Source organism: Schistocerca cancellata, chromosome 3, assembly GCF_023864275.1.
Source record: "Schistocerca cancellata isolate TAMUIC-IGC-003103 chromosome 3, iqSchCanc2.1, whole genome shotgun sequence".
NCBI lineage: Eukaryota > Metazoa > Arthropoda > Insecta > Orthoptera > Acrididae > Schistocerca > Schistocerca cancellata.
The window spans coordinates 883,335,657-883,350,390 of record NC_064628.1 but is presented as its reverse complement, the minus strand read 5'-3'; the positions used below and the strand labels follow the sequence as shown (position 1 = coordinate 883,350,390).

General features: G+C 39.2%; 1 long non-coding RNA gene across 1 annotated transcript in view; it reads right to left on the bottom strand.

The window, feature by feature from the left end:
• The window catches only part of LOC126177138 (uncharacterized), a 373,973-nt gene continuing 359,239 nt past the window's right edge, over positions 1-14,734 (bottom strand). Inside the window, exon 2 of the long non-coding RNA XR_007535757.1 lies at positions 1-213. This is a non-coding gene — a long non-coding RNA (uncharacterized LOC126177138). The remainder of the gene's footprint in view (positions 214-14,734) is intronic.

Sequence of the window (14,734 nt, the reverse complement as noted above, 5' to 3'; positions counted from 1 at the left end):
AACTACATAATTTTCAGAGACAAGAATTATTAACCAGCTTTGCTACAAATTATCAATTTTTTTATGATTAATCACATTATGTCATATAGAAGAAACTATCCATTCTTCCTCACTTCTTCCCTCCTTTGTAATGAGGATTGTTCGGATTCAACTGGTTGGCACGGTTGTCCAGATCTGCTTTTGTTCCTGCTCCCTGGTACGCAGCATCACGACCTATAAAAGGAGAGGAGTCAATAAGAAACACATTAATGAAAAGGCAATAAATCACCCTGAAAGAGACGTTTTTAAAGTTGTCATTGAACAAAACAAATATTATTCTCTGTAAACTGAGTGGACCAAATGGGCAAAATACTGTGATTGATGAAAATTCTGTCAAAAACATGTTCAAAAATAAAGTTTTGGGTTTATACATAGAACGACTTTCCTGACAGCAGCAAAAAGGGCTGTATATTTTTGATTAGCATATCCTGTTTTACAGTAGAGTACTGTGGGACACAATGTGCCATACAGGGTGGAGAAAAATTGTTTCAAGAAATTTTACCCCTGGATAGCTAATGCCATTGGGAACTAAAATTACTAATATTGTGTAGGTCAACAATGCACTATTTTAAAACTACAGAAACTTGACACCATGTGTTCCGATTGGCCGCAGGATTGCCCTGTTGCCAGATGCTCTGGACAACGTATGACTGAATGCTTTGCCTGCCAGAGATCATGCAGGTGGGACGTATGTATGTGTAAACCGACAGTGCAACAGGGCAATCCCACGACCAATCTGAGCGCATGGCGCCAGTTTCTCCTAGTTTAAAAATAGTGCGTTGTCGACCTACACAACATTAGTAATTTTGGTTCCTACTGTCATCAGCTATCCTGGGTTACAATTTTGTGACACAGTTTTTCTCCACCCTGTATACTGCAGAAGGGAGCCTTGAAATTCATAGTGAAAGTGAAGCAAGGAACATCTTGTACCAAAAACAATTATTCCAGTGAAAGAAGACACTAAAAAAGTCACGAAAGACAAAATACGAATTCACAACCAGGATAGAAGGCATGAATCAAACAGAAGATTGATTTCTTCTGCACGATTTTCAATCTTCATCCGAACTTTCATCATGAATTTTCTAGAAAGGATCTTCATCATTAGAATAATTGAGCACTGCATGGATTGTTCTCTTCTTAGGTTGTTTACTAGTAATAAACAACTAGACACATCCTGTGACATTTCAAGCAAGCGTTCAATTTCTTATCAATTCGTCATTCCTTCATATTATCTGTGGTGGAATCTGCATTTCGGCGAGCTCCTAGCTTCCATTTACATATCTGTACGATACTATAACAACATTAACTTCTTTGCAGTACTAATTTTCAGCATAACAAGATTCATTCCAAACTAAATCAAGTCTAACAAAAGTTAATGAAAATACTGTTGATTTGATTCACTTTGCCAGTGGTGCAAAGTTGCCCTCATTTTCCCAGAAAGTAATCTGTATGGCTGCTTTTGATTGTACAGTAATAAAATCAGGTGTTGCGTACATTTTGTGGTATGATTTAAAAAGCCAGTTTTCTGGTAGCAGAATACCACTTTTTCTTAGCAAAAAATACCTCAATAATACATATTTGGTAACCAGAAACTATCCAAGACAGCGAGTGACATAATAACTCAACATTGTTGCAGAAGTCTGTAACTGTTAGACGAAATTGAAATTGTTCCGAAATGTTTAATAGAATAGCTGCTTGCCAGGATCGAATCTTTTTCTCTTTTTTTTCCTTCAAAATTGGAGCAAAGTTACCTCTGTATGGTACCTTAATAAGAAAAACAATGTACAGCCTACTTAAGTGTTGAAGCAGCCCATAATGATAAACTTTACCACTACTCTGCCATTTTACTTTTTGTTTTGTCCTGGAAAGTCTGTAACCTGCAAGGTCTCACACAGCTTTAGGCTGGAGAGTTGTACTGGAGGACCCACCATATTGGTGACAGGTTAAATTATAATTTAACCTCCTGGTTTATGCTGGAAGGTGATATTCTGATAAGAATTGGTGAAGCTAACAAAGCAAATGCCAAATAAAGGTTGTGGTAACACATTAATCAGGAACATAGCCAGTGGCAGCTGTTGTACAAATGCACAAGAGCACATGAACACCATGCAGATTTATTCATTATTTTTCTTTGAATGCTGTTATAAACGCAATGTACATGCGGTAATCTGAAACAGACCGCATTAAATCTACTGCGCTACGCTACATTGCTCCCTAGACACGGTGGAACTCAGCATCAGGGCCGCAAGCATGCCTTCAGTTATGCACGTTTTAAGGAAAAGCATGCGTGACTGGCGTAACATAACTGCCTTATGGGCCAAATACATGAAGATTTCAGAATGAAATTTTCACTCTGCAGCGGAGTGTGCGCTGATATGCAACTTCCTGGCAGATTAAAACTATGTGCCCGACCGAGACTCGAACTCGGGACCTTTGCCTTTCGCGGGCAAGTGCTCTACCATCTGAACTTTACAGAAGCTCTGGTTCGCAGGAGAGCTTCTGTAAAGTTTGGAACGTAGGAGACGAGATACTGGCAGAAGTAAAGCTGTGAGACCGGGCGTGAGTCGTGCTTCGGTAGCTCAGATGGTAGAGCACTTGTCCGCGAAAGCCAAAGGTCTCGAGTTCGAGTCTCGGTCGGGCACACAGTTTTAATCTGCCAGGAAGTTTTACATGAAGATTTGATAAACAACGTACCTGATTCATGGTGTGCACACTGGCCCTTACTATTCAGGTAAAAGTTTACATCAATGCCACATGGTGGCAGCACACTGCAGCAATTTTTTATCCCTGTTCACTTGGCATAATTCCAGCTAGACAGTAGCACATTCCACAGATACGCCAATTGACTCACTGTATAGTAAAATCCCTAGATCAGACAGTACAAGTTATAGTTATATTTATGGAAAAACCTATTTTGTGGGATTCTGAATGAGATATGAGTTTTGGATTTTATCACACAGCAATGCATTTGAGACACTGAGAACTATAAGGAATAATTGATCGTGAGGCTGTACTATTTAGTAATGGTTCTCGCACCTGTTGATCTTATGGTGGGTCAGGTTTATCTGCACTGTAGGCCAACACTGTATGCATACATGGTCAGTCACGAAAAACCTGTGTCACTGATATCTCTGATATTCACTTAAATGTGGGGTCGAAGACAGTGGCTTTTCGCCCTTACTGCTCTCAGGGACTCACTTGTATGCTAGTCAAGTGACCATGTTGAATTAAAAGAAAAAATTGAAATATGTTAGAGCTGTTGTTTAAATTGGGGAAGCTTGTGAACAAGTGATTTCAGTGACGGTGGGAGAGCACTGAACACCTAGCAGCTCATGTAATGGACTTTAAGTACAATACTAAGGTTTTTTAATTCATAATAGAGGTCCATCTTCCTCCTGGTATTGTGGGTATGGTATTAATCATTGGTTTCGTGTAGTTGCTCAATTTAAGCAATTAAATGTAACAGGGAGCATATATATTGACATGCAGTTGTCAGTATCCCGAATTATCTAAGATGGTTTCTAAAAGAATGTCTAGGCTGGAGACTCTGCTAATGACTTAATAACTCTCTTTTGGGAAAAGATCGTGATTGGGAATTTTGTTGATGAAGATGGAGGTGTCATCCGCGTAAAAAGTAAAATAAGTCTTGAATCTAGTACACAAGGGAAGGTCATTGATGAAGACGATGAAAGAGTCTCAACATTAATTCTGTTGAAACTGTTACAGGTACTATGCAAATTACCACGAAAAGATTGCAGCAAAGAAACTACAGCCTCCCAGGCCACATCCGTTGTCTGAGGCAATGACGAAATAAAATGAAGAGTGACTACAAGCAACGTTTAACCCTCCGTTACTCGCGCGAAAATTCGTGACATCGTCACTCGCGCGGATGACTGGTGTCATCCACAATTTGTACACTCTGAACGGTCTAGATTGGTTTTATTATTTTTTATTAAATCTAAATACAATACATTTAATATTTGTACACGGTACAAATTCTTATGTTTGAAACATTTGACCATTCGAAGAACAATTTCCTCATCTCAATTACTAACATTACATGGTCGTACTTTTCTAAATTCAAAGTGTAAGTTGTTTTTACATCAACGAAAGCAAACACTTTTAACCCACACTTAGTTGGTTTGCTAGGAATACATTGCCTGAACGGGCAGTTTCCTCTAAATGCCAAAAGCTATCCGTCAACAGTAAGATATTCACCAGGTGAAAAATATTTTTGGCAATTGTTCATGAATAGTTCAATACCTCTATGATTGCTATGATAGCAGTCAACTTGCCAATCTCTCTATGAACACCTCTATCACGGACATTATCAAACCTCCGACATCAAAACAGAAACCTGAATCGGTTTTCACTTATGCACTAATAACATGATTCAAGTCCATTTCCCTTTGAGTAATCCCACAATTTCGATATACTCTTCCAAGAGCATCCCAAAGATCCACATACATATAACAAACCAATGAAAGCCCTGATCTCTATCGCATCTATATCTTTAGCGTCCCTTTCCCTAGAGAAGTTATCACGAACTTAATTGATGTATATATTAGTGCATGTTGCGATAATGCTTTTGATCCAAGAACAAATTCAGAATCTCTTTTTTATACGAGCTTGTTTTTTGTTCCAGACAAATGCGTAATAAAATTACAAAATCTGCTTCAAACACTGGTAGGGTATTTATTTTCATCCGTTTAGTTATTCCGTCTTTCCCTTAAAAAATGCATCGTCTCGCGTTATTTCTTTTTTGTGTTTCATATTCATCATTTTCCGACACTTCTTGTTCTTTACCTGAATCATGATCGCTTTCATCAAAAGAATGCTCAGTCTCTGAATCAACACTATCACTGTGAGCATCTTAATCACTCAGCTCATTGAATCATTCCAGCCATACATTAGGATCTCTACTAAACTCTGTTCGAGGTTTAATGCCTTTGACATTTCTTCCAAAATTTAAAAATAAAAGAGAATACTGGGTAACACGGAAGGTAAGTGCAATAAGTTTCAATACGTCTAAATTTGCGCACACGAAACAGATTGAATCCAAGAAGCAATAAAGTAATACAGAATTACTCTGTTCAGATTGTGGCAGCAGAGCTCGCGCGGTTGACAAGTGTCCTCCGGATTATAATAATGTTCCACAAACAATGTCTCTTTTGTAACTGAAAGACAACAATGATTGGAGCTAACAGCCGGAGAGTTAACAGAGAGGTACTGCAATATTAACATTGTTATGTGAGTGTAACGTAAGAATGTCTGATTTTTTTGCCCGGAAGTTAATTAACTAATACATGTATTAGGGATATTGTAAATTTGTCCGAAAAAGATAAGAAAGCACGAAAACTCCCATTTACACAAAAACGCGAAACGGAGAGTAGTGAAAGCTTTTAACATTATTTCCTTCTTGCCATAAACTACACTTAATTACGTACAAATAAATGTACGAAAACAATCCTTTCTTTCTTCAGTCAAGTTAAATATGCTATTATTAGTGACAGCGGCTGAAATTGCATAAATATGTTCATAAGGATAAATATTATACAACAGATGCCATCAATTTCAGACCCATATTTATCTAAATTTAAAAATTTGAAAACACCCAGAATGTAAACTTACGAGCTACTACTCTGAATGCAGTCGTGTCATATTCAATGCTGTCCGTCATTTCACGCACCTACCGTCATAAAAACTAAAACTGCAAGTTTAATCTGAGTACCTACATTAATAATGGGGATTTAATCTGAATACCTACATTAATAATGGGGAAGTCTCCAGCGAGTAATTTGAAGGGAATTATTTACATATATGGTACATGAACTGTAAAAAATAAAAGCGGTTGCCCACTACACAACTTTTAGCCAGTTTCATCCACTCTGATGAATACAAAATGCTCTCTTACCCGTTGCAGCCTAAAAATAATACTGTTGCACTACATGTAGCGTACACGTAACAACAATCCAGCAATATTTTGACTTCACTGTACCGCAAGTTTGGTCACTAAGACTTAAAACAACAATTACGAGAAATTCTCTTTTTTGTACTCCCATCAAGATATGTGACATCGAGAACTTTATGGTTCAAAGCCTCTTATTTACAAATCCTAGGCTGAACAAAATCACCGAAAAATAAGCATCTTTACTACATTAATATAACCAAAGTGTTACCTAGGAATAAATCGTTGTTTAAAAACGGTAGGGGCGTATATGCACTGAAACAATTTAAAAACCAGTCGCACTGCTTTTCGTGAACGGTACCCTCAAGTTAAAACAAAGACTACAGAACACAATGGCACACACAGTAACTATGCACAACAGCCTAACAAAATCAACAGCACGTAACCACTGTCACCCAACAGTTGTCCTTCAATACCTTAGTACTTATAGTTGAAGAAAACACTAAAATAATTACTTATCAAGGAACATTACACAACAGATTGTGTCATGAAATCAAGTTTTCTGCAACATTCTCGACATTACATGTAACATAGGAACATGGCACCATTAGTACTTAACTACTAAGTAATCAGCACACTCATTGAGCGAGTCGGTCTTAATAACTTACCAGGCCCGGTTTTCTCGTGATTTGGGTTGCACTGATTCGTGCGATTATCCTGAGCAGCTTTGTCCATTTTCAACAGCTGTACGGTAGCACGTAGCCTGCACGGACGAAACTGAAAATGATGGACCTGACTGTTTCCCCGTATTTATACGCAATCTACGAAGTTGCTACCTACTGTTGTTGGCTTGCAGCTATACTTACTTTGTCGTTCGGGTATCTACCGCTGGCAGGGCAGCCAACCAGCTGTCATGTCACTACGTGTTGCGTTAAGTAAATTTCATAGAAGCCGGAATGTGGAATAGAAGGGAACGCACGAGACAAAAAAGGACAAATTGCAGCGTGATGAATAGTTTTCTACAAATATTGCGTGATATTATTTGGAGAAATTCAGGGATTAATTGACAGTCTTGATGTGGCGGAGTTTACTGCCCTGCAGGAGGGGATCGTGTGATCTACATCTACTCGATGCATCTGGAAAATCAGTTTGATTATATAAATTAAGACTATTAATGTTCTGTAGAAACGTTATATCTCTTTTAGCAGGGAGAAACATTTTTTGATAGAAAAGAATGCCATCTGAATGCACTAGCATGAAGTTAACGCCATTGTTAGCAAACGCGTTGCGTCTAAATGAAGTTATATGTCGACGTTCTTTTATCGACCTCATATGCAATATGTTACATGTAAAAACCAGTTAAAGCACTGATTTGCACTATTTATGAAGTGTTGCGTGTTTGCTGGAAATAGATTATATGAGATTCTGCGGAGGCTGCTGGCTTATGTAAATGTATAAGGCAAACGGCTCTTTAAGACAACAAGAAGATAACGTAGAATGCCTGTCATTCGTCTTCGAAAATATAAAAACATTCTATACTCCCAGGTCTAGCGCCCCCGCCGTCATCGGCTATATAAATCTCCCCCCCTTTTTTTTAAAAAAAAAGGGCCGTGGCATAGTTCTTAAGAAATGGAAGGCTGTCTTTGATTGATAGTGTGCTTTGTAGGCTAATTGCATTTACTGAAGCATGCTGACAACATTTTCTGAATATTTTGTAATGCCGTTGTAGTAACAACGAAACAATTTATGAAGTTGAATTTCCGCCGTACACATCCGCAATGGAGGGGGAGAGGGCAAGAATTCGCACTTCCCGCCTCCTAGAATTCGAAGCTCACATTTTTTATTCACAACAAATCTCACAAATTGATAGCAGTGATTGACCGTAACTCTAGTAGTCTGCAAACACGAGAAATTACGTCCATTGCCTGTTGTGGCGCCAATAAGACTGTTGACTACATACGGTCATAACAAACTGAATGAAAGCTGCTGTGAAGCAGAAGTGCTCAGTACGAAAAATTCCAGCGCTGATTGGAATGTTGGACGGGATATCCTCATACTCCACAACACTGATTGAGCGTTAATACTATAAACAAATCAACTTTAGTTCCGTGATACGGTCCTCAATCATTTGGTTGTCGCTTCCTACAAGAAAGGCAAAAAGTGTGAAATTTCAGGGTCGAAAAGATGTCCACCTACTCAAACTCTGTAGTGTGCAACACACCGCCACTTGAAGTCAACGGAATTACGAGTTCGGCATTTCACGTGGCATGACTACACAATAATGTGACAAAGTTACATAAAAAACTACAATTATAGAATTTTGCCACCTCTTCGAAAGGCTTCTGCGGTTGCCCATTACTTCTGCACAAACTGTCAGTTTCTAAGACAAAAAGATAGCAGTTTTCACGTCACAATACGGTACCGAAATAACTCTTTAACCATGGGTAATGCCACGGTCAAAGCTAGTAACATATATAATTGTGCTAATCCCCTAAGACATCCCCCCACCCCCCCACTGGTAGAAGCACAAATCGCACACTGACCTAAAATCAAATAGTAACGGTAATACATAACTTAGTTGTTGCAGAGCAAAGGACTTGGAAGACCAGTTGAACGGAATGGATAGTGTCTTGAAAGGATGATATAAGATGAACATTAACAAAAGCAAAACGAGGATAATGGAATGTAGTCGAGTTGCCTCGGGTGATGCTGAGGGAATTAGATTAGGAAATGAGACACTTAAAGTAGTAACAGGAGTTTTGCTATTTGGGGAGCAAAATAACTGATGTTGGTCGAAGTAGAGAGGATATAAAATGTAGACTGGCAATGGCAAGGAAAGCGTTTCTGAAGAAGAGAAATTTGTTAACATCGAGAATAGATTTAAGTGTCAGGAAGTCGTTTCTGAAAGTGTATGTATGGAGTGTAGCCATGTATGGAAGTGAAACATGGACGATAACTAGTATGGACAAGAAGAGAATAGAAGCTTTCGAAATGTGGTGTTACAGAAGAATGCTGAAGATTGGATGGGTAGATCACATAACTAATGAGGAGGTACTGAATAGGATTGGGGAGGAGTTTGTGGCACAACTTGACTAGAAGAAAGGATCGGTTGGTAGGACATGTTCTGAGGCATCAAGGGATCACCAATTTAGTATTGGAGGGCAGCGTGGAGGGTAAAAATCGTAGAGGGAGACCAAGAGATAAATACACTAAGCAGATTCAGAGGGATGTAGGCTGCAGTACGTACTGGGAGATGAAGGAGCTTGCACAGGATAGAGTAGCGTGGAGAGCTGCATCAAACCAGTCTCAGGACTGAAGATGACAACAACATCAACATTCTGATTGTTATGTAACGATCTGGATATACTTCTTGCAGATTATTTTCTAATATACACTGAATAAGTTTTTTGCGTCTTTGATTGAGCCCTGTAGATTGGATTTTAAAAGTTGGAGTTTCTCACGAACTTCGAAAGGCTGTATGCCGCTATTTTGGCCTTCTCGAACTATTGTACCTAAATCATTACAGTGTTTGCGAAGGTCGCCCTTGGATAACGATTGCAAATAATTCATACCGTAAATAAAACCAAATCGTTCAAAATATTCGTTGAGAGCTTTGAATCGGCGTTCAGTGTCGACTTTTATAGCGTCTATCGGTGTGTTAAAAAAGCTAACTCTGTGCTGCATTTCAGCAGATTGTATGGGCTCAACAAACTGTTCATAACTGAACATTCGTTTTTTCTGTCCTATTCTTTTTTTTTAACGGAGACTCATTTTCTTAACTACATTTTTCTACAAACAATCTAAAGTCTGCAACGCTTGTTTCAAATCCTGTGTTACCAAATTCTTGAATCCAGTCACGAAATGAACGTAAAGTATCAGCAGTGACTTTCAAGTTCTTGAAGCGATTGCCATAGCTTACTTATATTGTTGACACGTAGTAAAATCTAATACCACACGTGTACTGCAACAATAAACTCAAAAGTCACCATTTCCTTCAAGACTGTTTCACAGTCACCAAGAGTTTCGGAATCATCGGTTCTATTTTTCAGGTCACTAACACTTTCGATGACACTATCAAGCTGCAAAAACATCTCTTTTACAGCTCATAGTCTACTTTCCCACCGTGTTTCAGACAGAGGTTTCAAGTCAAATTTAATTTAGTTTATATAAAAACCCAACGCTTGCTTGACTTTGTAAACACCACATAAACTTTTACTGATGAAGCCGAAAAACGTTTTAGCTATCCGCACGGCGTGAAAAAAGCTCGTGGATTGATATGGGGTGTTCTTGTTCTAACACCTTTATTAATGCTAACCATATCGGCACCGTTATCATATCCCTGTCCTCGACAGTTTTGAATGTCTAGGCCCTTATTCTAGTTCCTTTAATAAGGCAATTGTTAAATACTCTCCCGTTGTTTCTGCGACGGCAATAAACCCGACAACATGTTCTCTTCAGTTGAGGAATTACAAAATATTATGTTATTGAGGTTTGTTCCACACAGCTCGAATCCCTGGAACAATCGAGCATGAAGGCTTAATATTTTTCTTGTTTGACTCTGTTTATAATTTAGTTGATAACAGATTAGGACTTAATGTAATTAATTCATTTTGTATGCCGTGGCTCAGTTAATGCTGACAGTGTTGCCTTTCGTTAATACGTTGTAAGTGTTCTTTTATTGTCAGATCATATCTGGATAACGGTTTAAATAGGTCTATAAAACTTACATTGTTTCCGCTATCGTTCAGTTTAAATGATTCTCGATGCCCTCTAAACGCCAGTGTGTGAAGCTAGTATTTTTATAATATCGATCAATCTTTCAAATAAGTTATAACAATACTTCTGTGATTCCCTAATCAGTCTGTCGTTTCCCTTATCTATCGTTTTCCCGTATATGATTCCTTACAGAATCCAACCATCTAATCATGCACTCCATGTGTCCTTAACTTTGTTCACGCCTTTGCAATATCCTACTCAGATCTTTTCAGTCACAACATCCTTCTTTTACCATCAGCGTCTGCAAATGTGAAAAAGGTCGACATGGAAAGCAAAGAACTTTGTCTTGAGATAGGGAGTAAGTTAACCATCTGCAATGTTGCTTTTCGCCGTTTCTCAATCTAAAATTAAATTTAATAAAACGTCTTTTATTTGCACCTTTGCGGTAACTGTGATCAGGTTTCTCTAGGTTTTGTTGAGGACCATTTTGAATTAAATCATGACGCTGCGAATCTGTTACTGGAAATATCCACTTTGCCGGGCCTAATTCTATAAATGACTCTCTAATATGAACGGTTTCCTCTTGATTATCACTTTAGATGTCTTTATTCGTTCACGATCTCGGATCACAGCAATTTCACCCAACTCTGATGCTTTATTAGAAAGATTAACAGATTCATTCGGCGCTGAAGCTGGTTCTGTTTCAGAAACTAAAGACGGATAAGAGCTTCATCGGAGGTTCAAATGGCTCTGAGCACTATGGGACTTAACAGCTGTGGTCATCAGTCCCCTAGAACTTAGAACTACTTAAACCTAACTAACCTAAGGACATCACACACACCCATGCCCGAGGCAGGATTCGAACCTGCGACCGTAGCAGGCGCGCGGTTCCGGACTGAAGCGCCTAGAACCGCGAGACCACCGCGGCCGGCGCTTCATCGGAGGCCCATGGAGCAGTCAGACTTTAAGTTTTCTTAAGAAATTCCGTTATACTCGAACTCATAGTTTGGTTGGATATAATCGTCTCAGCCTTTCTTTTTCGTTTTGACGCACCTGATTCCCATTTCCAGCCTACGTGTCTCTGAGCGTCCTCCAGACATGATGATCTAAGAAACATTTCGTGCTAAGTACGTTGATAAGTACTCAATGTCATAGTATAGAGCGAATAGGCTGTGCGATTGTCATAGATGGCAGAATATTTTTTTTTATTCTGTCACGTATGATAGCAGCCAAACAAATACCCAAAAAATGTATTTGTGTACTGACTTTCCTTTAGTATGTATGGCTGAAATTGGTACAACCACACCTTCAGAGATGAAAGATTTGTTCACTTGTACCAGTTCAGTAACTCGAAAAAAGATTGAAGTGTCACTTGGTTGGACTGGTTTCAGAGAGATGGCATTATTGGCCAAGACAACGCTCCTGCCTGTATTGCCTCTTCCACAGAGAACTGTTGCACTTGCGTGTTGTTGGATCAAAGTGTCAATTCGCAAAAATTGTGCGTACAAAGCGGTCTGTGAATATGGTGGAAAGTAAAGTAAGTGTATTTTCCTTTTACCATGCATCTTTCTTTAATATGACGAGCAGCTTCCTTTCTAAGTATTTAATTTAATAATTTATTTTACAATTTTTTTTAGTCTGTATGAAAGACTTTACAACAAAACAGTCTCCTCCGAGTTCTACGCGTTACTGCCGTCTAGTGCGCATGCGCTGATTAGCGACAGGTATATCCCGCGCGAATCGTGTAATATGACCCTAGATGAATACTACTACATTCATACGGAAATAGAGACCGACAACTAAGTAGCTAAAATTTTAACAGCTTCAACAACTTTTTTTTGCGAGCCCCCCCCCCCCCCCCCCCCCACAGGCGCTAGGCCGTCAACGGTCGCCCACCGCCACTGAGTAACAGCAAATCTTCGTAATAACGTCCGCCTTCGTAGCGTAGCGGTGGTGTTACCGCGTACCACGCAGGAGGCCCGGGTTCAATTCCCGGCAGGGGACTGCGTGTTGTGTGTCTATCATCATTGATTCGCAAGTCGCCCAAGTGGCGTCAGCTAAAAAGAACTTGCGATACGGCCGCCGAACTCCCCAAATGGGGCCTCCCGGGCAACAATGCCATACGATCATTTCATTTTTCGAATAATACGACTGTGGAATTCTATAATACAGATAGAATACTGCGCAACTAAGATTCTAATTATTATTGTTACTTTTAATTATCGGTCAAGGTTATCAGTTATTGGTACAACTATATTGGCTCAAAGCAGCTTGCAGTCTTGCGTTTCTGCTGTTTTTGATTGCCACCATAGTGCGTGTACAAACCTGCGTGCTAGTGCTTGCCTCACTCGTAAAGAAGAACCGTGGATGTAGCTGCTTGTGTCTCTCTCAAGACGTACGTATTCCTGCTTCCATTCACACCTGTACACTTTACGAATAGGTAGAACACACTATCCATTCCGGCTTGCAGCCGGTTTATGTTGAAAAGAATACGATATCGTAGAAAGAAGGGCAGATTTATTTCTTCTTATTCTTTCATCCGTAAACAAATTTATTTCGACGGATGTCGTTATTACACATAAATGCTTTGTTTATAGGAGGGGTACGCTACGTAAGGACGAAGGAGAGAAACCGGATATACATAAGAAATTTGTGATACAAACATACATAAAATTATGCTGTTCAGCACTGACAAGGGAACCGATTTGATTCATACTGACAGGGTGTGCAAGGCATAATATGTAAATAGGAAGACGCAACTGTCAAACATTTTCGATAAAATCGAGTTTGAACATTTTAGGCGTGCTGATATAGAATTTGGTCGCAAGTATTCAAGGGTTCCGCAACTTAGCGAGTAAGCGCTGCTAAATGCGAGTTCTTTGGTCGAATCTCACTGTCGGTTCTTCCTTTTTTTCTCCGCCTAATTCTAACTACAGCTATGTCTGGTACACCACGAAATGGAAGGTAAATATAAATGTGATCCAAGTTTGTTTTGCTATACGCCCATGGAAAGAACTACGCAGTTCGTTTAATTTTGCGTTATGTAACTCGCAACGAGATCACCGATTTGGTTCATATTGACAGAGTGTGTAGTGCAAGGTTAAGAATTCAACATATGTAAAGACGAACACACAACTCTGAGCCATTTTCAGGAAAATTGACTTTGAAAATGTTACATATGCTTGGAGACTTTGTATGGTCGCTATTATTCAAATGGTTCAAATGGCTCTGAGCACTATGGGGCTTAACTTCTGAGGTCATCAGCCCCCTAGAACTTAGAACTACTTAAACCTAACTAACCTAAGGACGACACACACATCGATGCCCGAGGCAGGATTCGAACCTGCGACCGTAGCTGTCACACGGTTCCAGACTGAAGCGGCTAGAACTGCTCAGCCACTCCGGCCGGCGTATTATTCAAGAAGCCCGCAGCTGAGTAAGAAAAGTCTTAGTTTCATAACTGCGAGGTATCTGGATCGAATTTTACTAACAACAGATTTATTATTTTCGCGATCTTTATCCTGAAAAAATGAGAAACACGTTTCTTGGTAAAGAGGCTGGAAATAAAAAGACGAACACAAGAACTTCGATCAAATCAGTACAGTCATTTTATTGTTGATTTCCATGTTTCTAAGATAAATGTCATCATGATTCGTGCAATGTTCTGTAGGTTACACATGACACTCGTCACAAATGTAGGTACAATAACGCAAATAAAATGACTGTACTGGTTTGATCGGAAGTTCTCGCATATAGTCTTTTTATTTCCAGTCTCCTAATCAAGAAACGTGTTTCTCATTTTTTCAGGATAGAGATCATGAAAATAATAAATCAGTTGTTAGTAAGATTCGATCCAGAGACCACGCGGTTATGAAATTAAGACCTTTCTTACTCAGCTGCGGACTTCTTGAATAATAGCGACCATACAACGTATGCAAGCATGGGTAACATTTTCAGACTCGATTTTCCCGAAAATGGTTGAGAGTTGAGTGTTCCTCTTTACATATGTTGAATTATTAGCCGTGCTCTACACACTGTCAATATGAACCAAATCGGTGAGGGGAAGTTCGT